The sequence below is a fragment of the Suricata suricatta genome, chromosome X (genome assembly GCF_006229205.1).
Source record: "Suricata suricatta isolate VVHF042 chromosome X, meerkat_22Aug2017_6uvM2_HiC, whole genome shotgun sequence".
NCBI lineage: Eukaryota > Metazoa > Chordata > Mammalia > Carnivora > Herpestidae > Suricata > Suricata suricatta.
This window is the reverse complement of record NC_043717.1, coordinates 105,841,541-105,861,439: the sequence shown is the minus strand read 5'-3', so window position 1 is coordinate 105,861,439 and position 19,899 is coordinate 105,841,541.

The window sequence follows — 19,899 nt, the reverse complement described above, 5'->3', positions numbered from 1 at the left end:
ATATATATGTATATATATATATATATATACATATATATATATATGCTTGCCCCAGACCTAGAGGAGGACAGGGCACCTGACTAATGGTTCCACCAGGCTGTCTCCAGTGGGAAAGAGGTGGTTTCCTAAAAGAAAACTGGGATGCAATTAGGAAGTATAAATGGATACTGGGCACCTCAACATCACCAACAGCCACTACAGGTTGTCAGCACCAGACTACAAACGGTCCAGTTGGCCATATTTAAGGGCCCTAGCTTTTATCCTAAGTAGAAGAGGGAACATATAGAGGCTATTTAGCAAGGGGGGGAGGTGCTGCTTACAGGACCAGACTAATTTCTGAAGGATCCTCTGGCCGCTCTGTGATCAGTGGATGAGAATGGGGGGCAACAATGGTAGTTGGTTTGGTCTACAGCAGACCAATGGTCGGGCACCTTCGCAATACATTGGAAAACGTATTTTGTGTATGAATTAGTGTTATTCCTTACTCCATCTTAATTGTTTTAAATTCAGATTTCTATTTTCCTTATGTATCATTCACATGCTAATGTTGCCAACTGCCTCAAATCCTTCGCCAAATGAGGTGTCAAATAACTGTTCTAAAAGTAATGGTTAATTAAATGACCATTCGATTTCTGCCAGTGAAAGCCAGGAATTGGAGTATGTTCACAGACTGTTCTAGCAAGCATGGAACAAGGAAATGTCTGGCAGCAGATCTTGATCCGTGTCTCGATGTGCACAACTCCGGGCAGTGCCTCCCACAGAGGTGACTACAGTACCAGGCAATAGTGCCCTGGTCCAATATCTCTCTCCTAGGATGGTGAATAAAACTTCAAAGTTTTTAAGAGGAGAGGTCCTCAAATCCCCAGATGTAGAGAAAGAAACCCTTGGGAACTGAGATATCCTGAGTTCGCGTGGCCTGTCTGGTCTGCCGAGTGGGATTACACTTTCCTCTGGAAGCCTCGTGCTCCAAAGCCTGTGTTCTGACACAATAAATCCTACTGGATTTCCCCCCCCCCTCCCCAAAAGATCCAGGAACTAATTCGATGAGCAGCATCCCCAGGGCAGGTAGGAAAAAGCATTTTGACCTATTCCACTGTACTTCCTGTTTTAGGTCATTGAAGTCAATCCATATTTACCACCTTGTCACTAGACACCAGGCTGTTCTAAGAACAGCTTCTCAAGCTTTAACGTGCATGTGAATCACCACAGATCCTTTAAATGCAGATTCTGATTCAATGCTTCTGGAGTCGAATCTGGGACTTGACATCTCTAATGACTACCAGGTGATGACAGGGCTGGTGAACCTTGGGCCACCCTTTGAGTAGCAAGGCTGTAGGATAGAAATACATAAATACAAGGCGTTCCTTGTCTTCAAGGCATGTGCAATTTAGTTGCATGGGCTGGGGAAGGGTTTCACATGAAGACACGTAGTATAATATGAGGCAGGACATGCTGAGCGGCCTGTGAACAGTACAGAGATTTCGGGGAGATGTACTTGGGGAGGGAGAATTGTGACACTGAATGAATGAGCAAGTGAGTGAGTTAATGAGTGTGTATGTACCAGGAATTGGGGAGTGAGGTAAGGAAGGACCACTGGGGAAAGTATGTGAGATAAACCTTGAAGGACAGATAGAATTTCAACAGGAAAATACACGAAAATAAGAGTATCAGTCATGATAACAATGTGAGCAAATATATGGATGCAAGCAAGTAGCTGGGTGTGTTTAAAGAAGAGCCCGGAGTCCCATGTGGTTGATGCAGAGAAGTAACGGCAAACATAATAGGACAGGCATCTAGGAACAGGTAGTAAAAGACTCTGAAGGCCATGATGAGTGGTCTATACTTATTTTGATAGATCAAAGGGAGCCCTTAAAGGGTTTTGTGCAGAGGACTGCTATTATGAGACTTCTTGTTCTAGGAATTTGATGATGGCTATAGAATTTGAACAGTACTTCCTGATCCAATGGCAGCAGCGACAGTAGCACCCGAGAGCTCATTACAAATGCAGATCTGCTGCATAGGCAGTGAGTTGGAAAATCTGGGGGTAAACCCCAGCAGTGTGTTTGAATAAGCCCTCCAGGAGATTCGGATGCACTCCGAAGAGTGCGAACCACCAGGTTTGAGCACTAGATCACAATATTGGCTGCATAGTAGAATCACCTAGAGAGCTATTTCAAAAAACCTGATGCACAAAGCCCCCCACTATATCCATTAAATTAGAAATCTGGGGGTGATATCAGGGTATTAATGTTTTTTAAGCCCCTCAGGTGATTCTAATGAAAAACCAGGGCTGCAAACTGCAGAATGGAAGAAGCAGCTTTGGCACGGATGGAGCTGAGGATAGAAACTGAGCAGAGAGCATTGCAATAATTTACTCAAGAGATGACAAGGTCCAAAGTAAGGCTGCGTCCTGGGACAGAAATATTGGATATGAAATTTGATGCAGAGGAAGGCCTATAGTATAGGATTGGGCAACTCCCTGTATATAAAGTGAGAGAGAAATCCAGGGACTTCAAAGCGTTGAGAAAAGATGAGTAGAGAAAGGCCATAGGATCTAGTCATTTGGAGTCATTAGTCATCCTCAAGACAGCATTTTAGCAACAAGATGAAGTTGAATCAGGGGTGAGGAGGAATAAGCCGCAAGACAAGGTAGGACATTCTTGATATAAGATTGTCACATCTTTTGGGATCTTGCTTTTGACCCCCAAAAGAGATTACATCTCTCTGTTATATCCTCTCCTATCGCCCCGTACATCCCCTTTGTTTAATTGTTTACCACATGCTCCATGAGAGGGAGGATCCTGTTTCATCTTGGGGGGCCAAAGGCAGGATGCCCCCAAGATGAGCCACTTCGAATTAAAAGATTATTTTCAGATAAAAGCAATCAAGACCCAGATCATTCAGGAAAAGCTCTTCATCCCCCTCGCAACTGCCTATTAGTACCAAGAGAAGAGCTCTTAATGGACCTGAGAAACTTACCTACAAAATGGGGCAACCTTTGTTTCCTGGTCATCTCCCCTCACTGTCTGACCAATGGTCTTCCTGTCCTTTGATCCTCAGACCCCAACCCCTCTCCTTAACTCGAATGTCAAAATAATCCTCAAGTTGCTTGACTATCTTTAAAATTCTATGTCTGTTTGGATTCCCCCATATGTACGCTATTAAATTTGATTTGCTCCTGTGAATCTGTCTTGTGTTAATTTGATTCTTAGTCCCAACTAGAAGGATCTTGAAGGGCATAGGAAAATTCTTCCTCCCAGGCAACCTTTTCTTACTAGTGTATCACAACCCCCAACAGATTACTTGGTAGACAATAGATAATCATTAAATGTTCGCTCCTTAAGTTAAAATACATCTCTGACCATTCTGAAAATATAAAGTAAGCTGTAGTAGAAAGATTCTAAACCTCAGACTCAGACAAGCCTGAGTTCCAGTTCTGGAAGGGGCCTCAGCTGTCTTATTTGACAGCCCCTAAAACCCAGGTCAGTTTCTGGGACATAGCAAATTTCTAATAACAATATTTATTTGACTAATTAGTTAAAAATGAGAGAGAATAATAGAGGTATCAGGGCTGTGGGAAGATTTTCATGGGTAGGAAGAGACCCAAGAGTGTTTGAATATAGAAGGCAAGAAAGGTTGAAGATCAAATAGCCTTGTGGGAGACATAGCAGAAGTAAGTTTAGGGGAAGGTAGGCAGAGATAAGATCAAGAACATAAGAAGAGGTGCTGACTTGCAAGAAGAAAGGCACTATAGTTTGAGAGTGAGAAATTAAGAGAAAGCTAGATTTCTGTTTTAGCAACACTGTGAATAAGATATTCTAAATAGCTCTCCTACTTCAGAACTCTTAAATGCATGGATGAACTATAACAATATATTTTTAAATGCATTGCTGAGCTCACAAGAAACTAAGGGAAATCCAAGGTGGTGGAGAAGGGGGAAGAAAAGGGGAGGGGTACATGAGAGAGGTAGGGCAAGGAGAGAGGTAGGGGAGGGTGGGGGAGAGTGAAGGAGATGGAAGAGCAAACTGAAACCACAGCAGACTATAAGCAAACTTAAAAGCAAGGAGGGCTCAGGGTAAAAATAGTCATGCCAGTAACCCAGAGTTTGAGGAGCTGAAAACCAAGTACTAATCCATGGGTTTAGGCAAACGGAGAAGATGTACCAGAGACCCTTACTTACATATGGCCCTCTTGGAGATCTACAGCAGCAGATAGGCAAGATAGGAAGATAGGCCAAGAACAATCTCTGGTAAAGCATCAAAGCAAGCCCATGAGGAAACCTTTCTTCGCCACAGGAGCAGATGGACAGAAATTAATAATAATACTAATAGCAGTAGGGGCTCCTACTATACCCATGCCAAGCATCTGTTTCCAGAGATCTGTTTTAGAAGAGACTGGGGCTTAAATTCATTCATCCAGCATGATTGAAAAACATCAAACTTAGAAGTTATTCTAATATAGCAGCACTCCTGTTGACCAGCAAAACCATATAAATCCTCTATGAATGAAGCATCCTCAACCCAGACCTATAAAAGTGCCACAGACTAACTTCAGCCCGAATAGAAGTATACAAGAAGAGTCATTAAACATGCAATGAAACAAGTTGCCATGAATAAAACTCAGAAAAAACAAGAAAGAAGAGTTAAACCATTAAGGATTATAGGTATTATGGATAAGAAATAGAATATATAATAATATGGATCATTAAAATAAAACATGGAAGCCAAGAATGAGCAGAAAATAAAAAATTATGAATAATGAACACAAATATTTGAAAATTAAAAAACACAACTACAAATAAATATAGCTACTACATTAAATGTTGATGGATGGTTTAAGCAACAGATTAAATATAGCTGACGACAGAAATGGTGAACTAAAATATTGATTTGAAGAAATTACTCACAATAGAGCACAAAATATGAAAGAGAAGCTGAGAGATATAAAATACAGGATGTAAAGGCCTTAGACTCCCAGAGGGAAAAAACTAGAGACAATGGAGGAGAGGCAACATTTGAAAACATAAGGGCTGAGAATTTTCTAGAACAAACTAAAAACTCTAGGGGTGCCTGGTTGGCTCAGTCGGTTGAGCGCCCGACTTCAGCTCAAGTCATGATCTCATGGTCAGTGGGTTCAAGTCCCGCCTTGGGCTCTGTGCTGACAGCTCTGAGCCTGGAGACTGCTTCGGATTCTGGGTCTCTGTCTCTCTCTGACCCTCCCCTGCTTGCGCTGTCTCTCTCTGTCTCTCAAAAATTAATTGAAAAAAATTAATTGAAAAAATCACTTTAAACTAAAAACCCTAATTCACAGATTCCAGAAGCACAGTGACTCCTAAATAGGAAAAACTGAAGAGAAATCTATGCCTAGATACATCAGAGGACAAAAAGAAATCCTTCAAAGAAGCCAGAGAAATACCAACAATAGAAGCCAGAGGAGAGTGGAATAAAAACTTCAATGTGCTAAAAAAAAAAAATGCTATGCCCAGAAAAAATATATCTCAAAAATGAAGGGGAAATAAAGACATTTAAAAATAAATGCAAACAGAATTCACCACCAGCAGAGCCTCACTAAAGGAAATTCTACAAGATAGATTTCGAGCAGAAGGATAGTGATCACAGATGGAAGGTCTGAGCAGCAAGAAGTATTAAAAAAAGAAATAGTAAGAAAGAAAGAAAGAAAAAAGAAATAGTCAATGTGCAGGCAAATGGAATGAGCACTGCATGGATAAAACTGTAGTAATGACGTCCAATGGGCTTAGAAAACAAGATAGAAATAGCAGTAATATAAGTTGGGAGGGGGGTAAATGGAGTAAAACTGCCTGAAGTTCTCTGTACTCCCCAGGGGAAGGATGAAGTTATTCAGTACCATTAGGCTTTAGTAAGTTAGGCATGCCTATTAACAACCAAAATAGAGAAATAAAGTCTGAATATTATAATTAGAATAATAAATACAGGATATGTAACGTCTAAATAAGTAGAGTTGGGGGGATGTAATGAACAAACAAGCAATCACTCTAAAAGGCATGGATTAATGCAGGGAAAATTAAAAACAACAAGCAAGACTAATCGAAAGTATAAAAACAGTAGATTTGAACTCAAATATGTCATTAATTATATTAAATGTAAATAAACTAAATGCTCCAATTAAAAGGTAAAAGATAAAGATTGTTGTGTGAATTTTTAAAAATCTATTTAACAACAGACATATCTAAGCCATAGGGCAGCAGAGAGGAAAAAGCTACATTGTACTGATAGTACCTCCAAGAAAGCTGGGATTGCTCATTAATATCAGATAAAATCAATTTTCACACAAAAAGTATTACTAAAGATAAAGAGAGTCACTTCAAATAAGCCAGTAGAAAAGCGGGCAAAAGACCTAACAGGCATTTCACTGAATAGTAAACACGAATGGCTATTAAACATATGATGCTCGCATTCATTAGTAATAAGGGAAACACAACTTTGACCTACCACAAGGTACAGTTTTATAGCACCACGCTGGCAACGTTTAAAGTCTGAAATTAATAAGATCTAGTAAGGATGCGAAGCAAAAAGAATTTTGTATGCTCCTGGTGGGAATCATAATTGATGTCGTTTTTTCAAAAAAAAAAAAAAGTTTGGAATTTTCCTGCAAAGTTGAAAGTAATATACCGTAACTCAGCAGTTTCTCTCTCAGGTATACACCTAAATAAACTCTTGCACTTGTATATAAAGAGATATGTTTAAGAATCCTCACCAGCAGCAAAAAGTAGAAAACAATCCAAAAAACCATCAAAGGAAGAATGGATAAATAATGTTATATATATTCAGTTTGTGAAGTAGTATTTCAATGAGAATGGATGAACTATAACTACATGCATTGACATAGACGAACTGCACAAATATAATGTTGAGTGAGAAAAATAACTTGCAGAGGAAAAAACAGGCAGTATGACACCATTTATATAATGCTCAGAAGCATTGACAAGTGTTCACATATATATGGTAAAATTGTAACAGAAAACAATAGAAATGAGAAAACAAATTCAGAGTGGTGCTGGTCACTATGGGGCCGGGGGACATAAGGAGGCTACAGCAGTGCACCAGAACTTCAGGGGTGCTTGTAATGGTGGTTTCTTAACCTTCAAGGTGCACACATGGGTGTTCATCACACTTTTCTGTCTGCCCGATATAAAAATTATATATATATATACACACACACATATATATTCATTTATATATACACACATATAATACATATATATTCATTTGTATGTGTTAAGTATCTCATAACACAAAAAAGAGAAAGTGTATGCAGACAAGGACAGTCAGATGTGTCTGATAAGGGCACTATGATGGGATTACAGCCTAAGGGAGAAAGATAGGAATTTAGGACAGACACTGCAGGGAATGTGACAGGAAATCAACCCCAGCTTTCCAAAATAATTCTGAGAAAGTGCCCAGTGGGCCGTCTTAGGCTCTATGCCAACAAAATAAAACCGATCCTTTGCCACCTTTCCCTTTCGTTGACCCTAATAATATTAATGACCCTGCCAATCACATGCTAGGTACTTTATTATATTATATTATCTTTATTTACAGATGAGGAAACTGAGGATCAGAGAGTTCCAATGGTTTGCCCAAGGTCCCATTGCTGGCAGTAGTGCTTAGCAGTATTAAGAGGAGCATTAATAAATAGCAGAGCTGGGATTCAAACCCAGGCTTCTGTGCCTCCAGGGCCCACGTGCTTACCATTCTACTCTCTTCCTTCCCCGCCCCCACAACCATCCACACCCCTTCATGCTGTTTCCATGCAAATTCTGATCTCTGATTACGGCAGCGAGACTCAGGGAAAATAGGGAGCGAAGAAAAATATGCCATGCAAAGCCAGCAATTACAGTCAGGAATAGATTTCAAAATCCCGTAGGTTCTTTTACATGGCAAGCTATGATATTATTAACTTTTCAAGAATTTATCTATGACCCGGATGCACAAACATCTGGGGGACAGAAAAGTGGCCGACACTGTCTTTTAAGTTCCACCCCATACTTAAAGGATAGGTTATTACCTATGACCACATGCCACAGTCTTCCTTGTACAAGACCTCCAACCCTAGCCCTGTCTCTGCTCCCAAATATCCAAAATCTTTGTTTCCAGCTCTTTCTTTCTCTGTGGCATAGATAGCTGTATTTCCCTCATGCCTCATGTACCTAACCTAGAATGTAGTTTGAAACACACAAAGGTGTAATAACACTATTCTGGACTCAAGCCATGCACTGCAGCCCAGACCTGAATGAGAACACTGGATAATGAATGACCCATTATGGTCTGTCTCATCCTTGGTTGAAAATAATCCTTCAATAACGAAATAACAGATCATACATGAGACACACATTTAACTAGAATCACAATCTCTAGTTCCAGCAAATAAATTCTTAAAATGTTGCTGATACTCAGACATTGAATTGGTTGGTTGTTTCCTAAATATTATCTTTAATAACAGAGAGCTTCATAAGCTAATGTCACGTGCCTGCTAGTTTTCACATCATTTAGAAGAAAGTTTGGGACTGCCGAAGACAGACATTAGAGGGAGACATGGGAAATACTGATTGTTCTTCTGGCTGAGGACTAGTTTTCCCCCCGATTTTCTGTACTCCCAGTCCAGAGTCAGAATGAATAAAGAAACAGAAAAAGAAAGCTTTAATTGACAATATAATGCCCACAAGCATCAACAGATGTGATCCCTTGTAATGAAGCATGTGGGTCTAATTTGGCATCACTAACCACTTGGAGGATCTTCTTGCTGAGTTCTTGCAAGCTATCCTTCTAAACCTGTGTTTGGCTGGCACCTGTGCCCTGTTGAAACTGGCATACCATCCTATGGGTGGGCACAGTGCCACCCTACCAGATGGCCATGAGAGTCATCATGCCAGAGAACTACTATTGTTTCTAGCAAGTTTAACTTAACAGCAATTGGCATCTCACTAAAGAATAACAAAATGGTGGTCTACCTTTCTGCGGAAGAGAAACCATGAACTCTAGCTGACATATCTAAAATCAGTATTTCAGAGTCATCTCACATACTAAATGAAGAACGATCGAGGAAGAGGTAGCACAGCAGCACTGGTGTTATCTGTCAAAGGTGGCAGCAAAAAGAGGTAACAGCACATTTCATGGTTCCTCAACAGAGTCAACATTCTACTCTTTTAAACCAGTGAATCATTCAAGTCCAGGGGTGCCTAGCTGGCTCAGTCGGTAGAGTATGTGATTCTTGATCTTGGGATTGTGAGTTCGAGCCCTATGCTGGGTCTAGAGATACTTAAGAATAAAATCTTTAAAATAAAAACTAAAGGGGCACCTGGGTGGCTCAGTTGGTTAAGCGTCTGACTTTGGCTCAGGTCATGATCTCGTAGTTTGTAAATTTGAAACTCGCGTTGGGCTCTGTGCTGACAGCTCAAAGCCTGGAGCTTGCTCCAGATTCTGTGTCTCTTCTTTGCTCTCCCCTACTTATGCTCTGTCTCTCTCTTTGTCTCTCAAAAATAAATAAACATTAAAATTTTTAAAGCTACAAATTATTTAAAAAATAAAAATAAAAAAATAAAACAATTCAAGCCCAGTATCATTATAAGTGATATTTTAAAACATTGTCCCTAAAATGAACTTTCTGCTTGGTTCACCTACCCAGATATGTTTCCATTGAGAAAACACACTTGTTCCATTAACAATGCCTGTGTGATCTGGGAACATTTGATTTTTGGAGGAAGAATATTTAATTTAAAAACTCATATTTAGAGGCACCTGGGTGGCTCAGTCAGTTAAGTGTCCAACTCTTGATCTTGGCTCAGGTCATGATCTCATGGTTGATGAGATCAAGCCCTGCATCAGGGTCTTCGTGGACAGTGTGGAGCCTGCTTGGGATTCTCTGTCTCCCTCTCTCTCTGCCCCTGCCCTGTTTGTGTTCTCTTACTCTCTCTCTCTTTCAAAAATGAATATTTATAAATAAATAAATAAATAAAACCCACATATTTACAAATAGTGGTTGGAAACATTAAATGTGAAGCCCAATAAATGAGCTCTGTCAAAACTTATCAGGATGGATAGCCAAAATCAGCCTGAAAAGTATAATTAACGCCCAAAACTGGGGATGGAAACCATGGAGTGGGAGTGCGGGAGATCAGTAGCAGCTGAAGGAAAAGGCTATATTTTGGGTACAACAATAATGCATTAAATGGCAATTGGATGATATAGTGGAGGTCATGTGTTTAGATTTCTTTCCAAACTCGCTTGTAGGAAGAGAAGTTGGCCACCGGAAACTGCAGTATCATTTCCTTTCCTCAAATAATGAATGCATGGACTAACTCCAATTAATTCTAAAGTTTGTTCAGGGCTATTTAGATCCATCTGAAGGAAAAACAAGAGAAAGGAGAATTTGTCTTTCACAGGTGCCTACTATGTGTCAAACATTATGGTGTATAATTTACAGGCAGTCCTCACTTTACACAATTCTGATATGCACAAATTTTTGTTAACATGGTTTATTTACCTAAACAACAAGTCCCCAACAACACAGTTCAAAGTTGTTACCATAGCATATGAATTGAGTATAAACTTCACTGTTAGCTTTTCAGCCCATAAGTCACTACATATATAACAGATGTGCATCATGATTAGTGATCAATTATGTCACTTCTTTCAAAGTCTGTCTCTGATTGGTCACTGAGCATCTGTTATTCGGTTCAAGTACACTAAGAAAAGTGTGTTACTATGTTGCCTTCTTGTGTCCCAGTGATAAACCCATGGGACATTTTACCAAAACATAGATAATTGAAAGAGGACATTGTTCAACAAAGATGGTCAACAAAGACAGTAATGAAACAAAGAAACAGAAAGTGATAACACTGGAAATGAAAACTGAATCAAACACAAATGGAGTTAGAGGAAAAATTATTGCCCATGGGACTGGTGACCCAGCCACCATTCAGGAGACCCAAGATGTGGAACCAGTGGACCCCACTGAAGGTGAGCTAATCCACATAAATGAGGAAAAGAGTTGTGAGAAAAGGATGACAAGGTCCCAAAGGAAGGGACACTGGCAAAAATCTTAATATCCAAGGGACTCTTCAAGATACTTCACAATATTGAAAGTACAAAGGTTAAAATATTGGAAACTGAACCAAACTTGGAAGAGTATGACAACTCACAAAGGCCTAAAAATTATGGTCACTCCATATCTTAAGTTATACAATAGGACAAACACTGTGCAAACTACTCCTGATACATTAAAAAGAATAAAACAGTTTTCAATGTTTCTAGTGTTTTATTTATTTTTTAATGTTTATTTGTTCACTTATTTATTTTTTTGAGGGATAGAGAGAGAGAGAGCACATGCATGAGTAGGGAAGGGGCAGAGAGAGAGAGAGAGGGAGGGAGAGAGAGAATCCCAAGCAGGCTTCTCATCAACAGCATGGAGCCTGACATGGGGCTCAATCCCACAAACCATGAGATCATGACCTGAGCTTAAATTAAGACTCAGACACTTAACCAACTGAGCCACCCAGGTGCCCTTAAATTATACTCTACTAAATAAATATTAGTTTTATTTCATGTACCTATACATTTGTAACTGACAGTAAAAGAGTTTGTAATGTTTTGACAAAACCTAGAAAGGTCACAAATCAATCATAATTTTTCCCATCAGTGGTCCCACTTTGCATAGTTCCAAGTTACATGGACATTTTTATGGTTCTGCACTATTGTACAAAGCAGAGACTGTCTTACATTATTTCATCTGAGACTCACAAAACCCTTAGGGCATAGGTAACTGGTCCAAACATCACAGGTGAAGATCAGAGAAGTGAAGTGCTTAACTAAAGGGCAAACACGTTAGAGATGACAGAGCTGTATATAAAGTACCTTCAAATAGCAGGCACTCAGAAAAGAGAAGTTCTCTTCAAATGTACGCTTTTTATAATAGGTTACACAGCCTCCTAAAGTAAATACAAGTATTTCATTAAATACTGTCTAGAAATAGAAACCATTATATGTGGTAATTTTACATAATGTGCCTAATTACAAGTTATTTGGGAAAAGGTGAATTATCATTATTTAATAAATGGTATTTGGTCAACTAGACAGCAATTAGTGGGAAATCAAGATTAAAAAAAATCAACCTCAACTAACATTAAAGTTTGTGTATGAGATGAAATAAAAAATTACATAACTAGTTGAGATTCTACCTGACTCTATATACCAAATTCAGTTTAGATATATTGAAGATATAATAATAAAAAGCAATAGTATAAAGGCTATAAAAGAACATTTGGTTGGGTTTTTCTTAAAATGGGGGGGGGGCAAGAAATGTCTAATATGACACAAGAACCAGAAACCATAACTTAAAAGTCTGGAAATTTTTAATATATAAAAACTAGAAAAAACTTACATATAGTAAAATAACACCTCAAACAAAGTTTAAAGAAAAATGACAAACCGGGGAAAATATTTTCAACCACATGTAAGATAAAGGAACATATCCGAGTATACAATGGGCTTTTACAAACCAAACATTTAAAAAGAAAAAAGTGTTAAAAGAAAACAAGAAAAATGGCAAAGGGCACTTTATGGCATAAGAAAAGCAAAGTGAACGGCAAGCATATGAAAGTATATTCAACCCCAGGAATCATCTAAACAGCACAAATAAGAACTACAGTAAGATATCATCACTCACGCACCGGGTTAGCCAGGTTGAACAAGGTCAACCCGGGAGGTCTGAGTGGCTCAGTTGGCTAAGCGTCCGACTTCAGCTCAGGTCATGATCTCATTGTTCGTGGGTTCAAGCCCCGCATCAGGCTCTGTGCTTACAGCTGGCTCAGAGCCTGGAGCCTGTTTCAGATTCTGTGTCTCCCTCTCTCTCTGCCCCTCCCACATTCATGCTCTGTCTCTCTCTCTGTCAAAAATAAATAAACTATAAAAAAAGAAAAGAAAAAAATAATAAAAAAACAAAAAACAACCAAAAAAAGGTCAACCCTAAGGAGACAATCACAAAATAACAAAATCCCAGTATTCATAAGAATGCTTATTGTAGCACTTTTAGGAATAGTGAAAAACTGGAAAAAATCCAAATGTGCCTCAAAAGGAGACAGGTTAATTTATTTACCATGCAACCACTAGAAAAAAGGCTGATATTTAGGGGGGGGGCATGGAAATATGTCAGCAAACATTTTTTCCTTTTGTTCAGTTTTTTGAATGACTGAAGTAGGTTAAGAATTAAACATTTAATATGCCACCATTTATGTAAAATATGCATACCCTCTATGGTTCTCTACTGATATGCACAAATTGTACAGATTTGTATGACTTGGTATTTGCAATAGAAATCAACCAATTTCTAACATCTATGTGTATGTGTGTGTGTGTAACATTGTTGGAAACACTTTTAATATCTTTGCTTCAAACCTAACACAGCAGTTTGTTTCAATGGACACCATTTAAAAAATATCATTTAAGATAGGAGTTAACAGGGATGCCTGGGTCCCTCAGTCAGTTAAGCATCTGACTTCGGCTCAGGTCATGATCTCACAGTTCATGGGTTCGAGCCCCACATTGAGCTCTCTGCTGTCAGCGCAGAGCCCACTTCAGATCCTCTATCTCCTTCTCTCTTTGTCCTTCCCCCTCTCATGCTCTCTCTCCCTCTCCCAAAAATAAACATAAAAAAAAATCTTAGATAGGAGTTAACATAGTGAAAAGATAAAAAAGTCACACGTGGTGCAAGAAAAAGATTCAGTCTACCCAAAGTCAGCAGCATGCAAATGAGCCATCTGAATTTTAGTCTAAAATGGTGATCTAAGTAATGAAAATTCTTTTAATACTGCATATGAGTCAGTATTAAGACACAGGGACTTTCAGGGATGGTGATATGGAGCAAGGCTGGCTGTGACCTCTCACTTATACTCAGTCCAGAGTTCTCTCAGCCGTCCCCTGAAAAACAGATTCATCTAAATTTAGTATATAAGTTTGGGATCAGCTACTCATTTTTAAATTTCACCTTTATTGAGGTTTAATTGACATTTAAAATTATAAGACATTTAAAGTGTACATTTGGTGATTTGACATACATATACGGTGTGAAAGAATTTCCTCAATCTAGTTATAATTAAGACATCCATCACTTTGCATTCTGTTTGTGTTGGTGCAAATTGCAGGATATTCTTTTTTCTCATGACTGAATGACATTCCACTGTGCATGTGTGCGTGTGCGTACACATCATCTCTATCCATTTATTTGTTCACTGTCACTTAAGTGAGTATGCTGCAATCAACATGGGGGTGCGGGTATCTCTTCCATATCGGTACCCATGTTTATGTTAAACTTCCCTCATAGCAGTCTTAGGAGCTTCCTACCTTTTCTTAAGGTACTTTGAGGAAAGAACTGATAGATTCTGCCAAGTCACTGATTTGTAAACTTTCTTGTTCTTACTGAGCTTATTTTTGTGTTTGTGAATATGCCCATTTGACCAAAAAGGGATTCTAATAATTTCTTTCGATCTTGCATTTAAATGTTCTTTCTTTGTACTTTTTCCAAGCTAGCCCTGGTCTTGCACAAGTAACACCGCACAGTCTGAGTTTAGCATTAGGCATGAGATTAAGCTACCAGACGATGAAATGAGGCTGCTTGTGGTTTCCTGGGTCATCTTTGGGTCTACGTCATTTGTTTATCTCATAAGAAACAGTGCCTGTGTGCTGACCCTGACCGTATACATTCAGAACAGTCTGCCCTCTTCCCACCCTGGAGGCAACTTCTCCCACAAACTGTCCTTTGATTTCTTATTTTTAATTAGTATATCTTACTTAATAAGTGGCACAATGGCAAAAGTCACTCTAAAGGTGAGTGCCTGCGCACAGTAATTGCGCACATGGACATAGAAGAGTCAGAATAGTTCCTCGTTGCACAGTCGCACGTGGGTGGATATAACAGGAAGACAATTTACTTTCTTATCTTGGGTTAGGATAAACAGAATCAAAGTAGGAAAAAGAGAAACGATGCTTATTTGATCATAACATGCAAAGTCATAGAGGAGGAAGAACTTTGGTCTGAAAGTGATCTAGACTCGTCCCTCTCTGCCTTGCTCTGGGCCCAGTGCTCAGGACTGGATCCTGAGGGACTGGCCAGATGGGGTGCACCTTGCAGGTAGTCCAAAGCAGAGAGACCCCACTGTATGGGCCCAATCCTGGACAGAAGGGAAGAGCCAGGAGCCAGAGGGCCAAAACAAAGGAGATCCACAATACAAAAGCAGAAACTTAAAGAAGAGACAGAGTCAAAAAGAGGTTCTGGTCCCAAATTCATGATTAGCTGACTTTGCGAATGTAAACATGTACATTAACTTTCGACTTTTCGGAGCCTCAATTCTTTCATCTTTACCGAGGGGCAACTAGACCTGCTCTGCTGACATCATATGAATATATTTTAGGGTTTTTTTGTTTGTGCTGTTTTTTAGCCTACAGTATGTTTATTTTTATTTTTTTATACTTTATTGTCAAGTTGGTTTCCATACGACACCCATTGCTCATCCCAAAAGGTGCCCTTCTCCATGCCCATCACCCATTTTCCCCTCTACCCCACCTCCATCAACCCTCAGTTTGTTCTCTGAATTTAAGAGTCTCTTATGGTTTGCCTCCCTCCGTCTCCTTAACTATTTCCCCCTCCTCCTCCCCCATGGTCCTCTGTTAAGTTTCTCCTGTTCCACATATGAGTGAAAATGTATGGTATCTGTCCCATATGAATGTATTTTGAAAGAGTTATTCAAATGTAAGGTCTTGTTTGTTATTAAGTACAAATATTTTGTCACTGAATTCCCTTTTTTATGAAATTCTAGGATAAAGACATGACCCATGGAAATCAAACATGTGTTTTTCTTTTCTTTCTTCTAGTGTGAGAGGTGCAAGAAAAATCATCTTGAAACTTTTGGGCATTGCGAATTTTCCAAAGCACCCCCATATGGCCATAGTAAGAGTGAACTTGGGTTTCAGTGTCCCCTTTATTTGGGTATGGAAACCAGGAGGCCCATCTTTGCTGAACTGTGGGAAACCATAGAGTTCCTAGATATTTGAAGGGGGTGGAGGAGAGGTGTCAAGAAGGAGAAACTGCATTTCCTGCTAGTGAGCAGGTGGAAGCTTGAGCAATCAATTGGAAAAAGTGAGAGGTATATGCATATTTGTGCCCTGAGCTTACAGAATAGCTCATGTGAGCTAGTACAGGATTCCTATTTGCCAATTTCCAGAATCTCAGTGCCAGCATATGCATGTTGTGTCTGATAAGAAAATTAAAGAAGGAAACAGAGGGTGGGGAATAGAGAGGTCAGTGTAGTAAGAGGCTACAGGCAAGTGCCAAGGTAAAGAAGCATGAGGAAGCCTTAATGGGAGTTGGATTTTAAGGGTCAGAGCTCAGCGGGTGATGTGTGGGTGTGGGGTGGGAAGGGGTGCTGGGAGTCGGGGCCAAGTAGGAAGGTAGGGAGCAGATGTGAAAGACCGTGAATGCCATATAAAGGTGTTTCTCCTCTCAGATAGGTTTCTTCCTGGGCCTTGGAAGGTTTCTGCACAAGCAAGTGATCAGATTGGAAAGGGGGAGCAGAAGGAAGTTCTCTGCACTGACAGTTAAAACTACACCAAAGTTTTCTGCAGTGCAAGCCTCAATATTTTCAAAAATCAAATGGAAATAGTCTAAAAGTCCCAGAAGCCTAATATCTTAGGCATGCCTTTCATAACACTACATTTATCTGATAATTATTTATTTATAATATAATCAATGTTGAAAAGATGCAAAATTCAATCCTCTTTAAAAACTTTTAAAAACACTAATGAAAGAGCTCCAAGAAGGCAGGCAGTATAAGGACAGCAGACAAGTAGAATTGCTTTTAGGCGGATGCAAGTCACATCGAATGGGTTATTTTTCTTCTTGTAGCTTAGATATGTTTATTTAATTACACACATATCTATTTTAACACACTAGTATGTCACTATATCGTAACATTTCCAATTCAAACTGAGATTTGCCAGGAGTGTGGTGCTAAAACCACATTGTTAAAACTACAGATCAACTGCTTCACTGTAACCCTAAGACTCCAACACCACAATCTGCTAGGAAATAAAACAATGCAAATTAAGATCTCAAAGGGAAGTAAAAAGAGGAATGCCAGAAATGAAACCACATGTTTCCCAAGAGCCACTGAGTAGTTGGGAGACAGAAATGCTCATCCATGAATACCGTGTGCTCACAAGCTCTGGCATAGAAATGGTCCTAACAGCCCCTGTAATAAGAAATATTCTTGTATGTAATTGGACTATCTTCCCATCTGTAAACCTGATGCTATAACATTTTCACTACCACATGTAACCTTTTATTAACATTCAGCAACCTTTGAAAATAATTGCCTTCTCCCAATAAGTAATCTGTTATAAGGCAATCAGGTTATATAGCTATTTCCCATTCAGCCGAACCCCTGAGTAATTGTTCTTCATATAATGCACATGTCAAGGGAGTTGGGTTCTGAGCGAGGGACTTTCTAACACTGAGTCATGTTAACACTGCCTTGTGTAGCACTCAGGCCAGAAAGGCAGTATGCGCACTTAAAAACACATTTTTCACCATATGTAAAGACCTTAAGTCATCTGCATCTGAAACAATTGCTTTTTTTGTTTTTGAGGAAATATCAACTACTCACTTCACTGTAGACAAAAGACGTGAGTGGGCAAATCATATCTCTCTGGTTTCTTTTCTAATCAGGGAATCCTAAAGAAAGGCTTTTCAAAATTTACCTTCCGGTGGCAAAAAACATAGGGCTGGATGGATGAAAAGGAGGGCGCTGAATGGGTTGAATTGCTTCTTCCCATGGTCCGGACTGAAAACTTAATATTAGATCATGAACATTAACTCGGCATTCTCATTCCCTATTTCAAATTAACATGATGTTCTTTTATTAGGCCAGAAAGTGCCAACATAAATCAAACAAGAATAGAATCTTTCCCCAAATAATCAGTAAAGAAATATGATAGAGTAGGAAAGTACCAAATTAGCTACAAATTTTCCATCTCATTGTTTTCTGTAAAATAAAATTTTATAACGAACATGCTCCATCCAAGCTGTGCTGGTAGGTCTCGCTTCCAAAAACACGCACAGAGCAGTAATAAAAACCAAGCATGAACTCTAGGACATCTGCTATGGCATTGTTATCAAATGCAATCATTTTGGTCACAAATCTATACTCGCTTCAACTTTTTGTTGAAATATTAGTTTGTCTGCAGCATCTCCAATCTGGCACATGAGGACTGACAGATGCTCCGGTTTTACCTCAGCTTCAACTTACACGGCTTCTCATTATACTAGCGAGAGCTCGGCAAACTAGTCCTCTGTTCTGGAAGGCGGACAAAATGCCATCTGTCTCTGCACGGTTATCAAAACGAATACTGCAGTGTGAAGAAACTCCGCTCCAAATGGAAGAATGAGGAGGAGTTCACCCCATCCATATCCTATTATATTATATACACATATATATAATACATATATAATATAAACATATATGTACACATATGCACATACTATATGCACATATATGTGCATACATATGTGTATATACGTGACACATACGTATATGTGTATGTATACATGGAAGGGATCGCCATTCAAGTTTTCCAATCATTCCCTAATGTGAACATTCTCAATCAAAAGGCATGTCCCACCTTTCCTAGCTCTATTTGTAACCTGTGCACTTTACATCATCTGACACTAATTACTAGCTAGAAGGCAAGAGAGCCGCACTCCCCCAGCAAAAGATTCCAAGGTCATTCTGCAATCGGAAGCAGGTGCGAGCCTTACCGTATAAATCCGGCTAGATTCAGAGACAATGGAGAGAAAGGAAGAAGGAAAAGCCTTCATGGAAATGAAAGGACGAGTGAGTTTCAGCTACAGTCTACACCCCTGCAAGTCAGGGGTGCGCAGAGCAGGGTGATGAGGGCGAGGACCGGGAAGAGGGCAGGACCGAGGCAGGCCCCGCAGAGAACATAAAGATGGCACTGATCGCTCCGGTAGCCCCGATAGTAGGAGTTTGGCTAGGAAGGGACCAGAGGTAACTGCAAAGCACACTCCTTCCCCACAGCGAAAGGTGGAACTTGAACTTTCTGTGTGATAGCATGTTTAGCTTTGATTCGTACATTTCCATAGATTTGAAGCACAGAAATGGAGAAGAACTTTGAACCTGGAGAGGAATTTCACACTTCGAGAAATTCAAGGGGCTCTTTAAAGCCAGTATTTTCCTCAGCGGAGGCGCTGAGATCAAGATCAATTGTATTGAGGATCTTGAGATTTGGAGACTCTGACTTAGGGGATATTCAGCCCTTTACTCCCGAACCTCTTGACATTTAAAGTTGCCTGCTCAGGCGGACAGTATACGCTCACTAGCTAGAAATTGATAGGTACCCAAGTCCTCCCGGAGTCCACATGAGGGCCTTGTCATTTTCAAACTAAGTCTTCCTCTGAACCCCTAACCCCAGACATCTGTCTAAAAGATTGATGAGGATTAGAAACCAGAATGAATGCTGGTTTTTACTCCAAAGTCAATTGGTTTGGATCTGTTTACATAACCTTTTGTTTAATTCTATAGTTTATGAGAAATGAGATTCTGAAAGCCTTATATGAAAGCTATCAGTCAATTTCCACATGGGTCAGTTCACTTCCGTCTGTCACATGGCACAGCCGCGTGCTGTCCCCTCACCCCATTGAACCATCTGGCAAATGGTGCTGTTGGTCACAACGGGAGCTAAGGAGAAAATGTGACCAGACCAGAGCAAACCCATCCTCGTGGCTGTGGGGGAAACATTCAGAAGTCAGGAGGGCCACGTAGATATGCGTAGGACAGCCTATTTCATTTTGCTG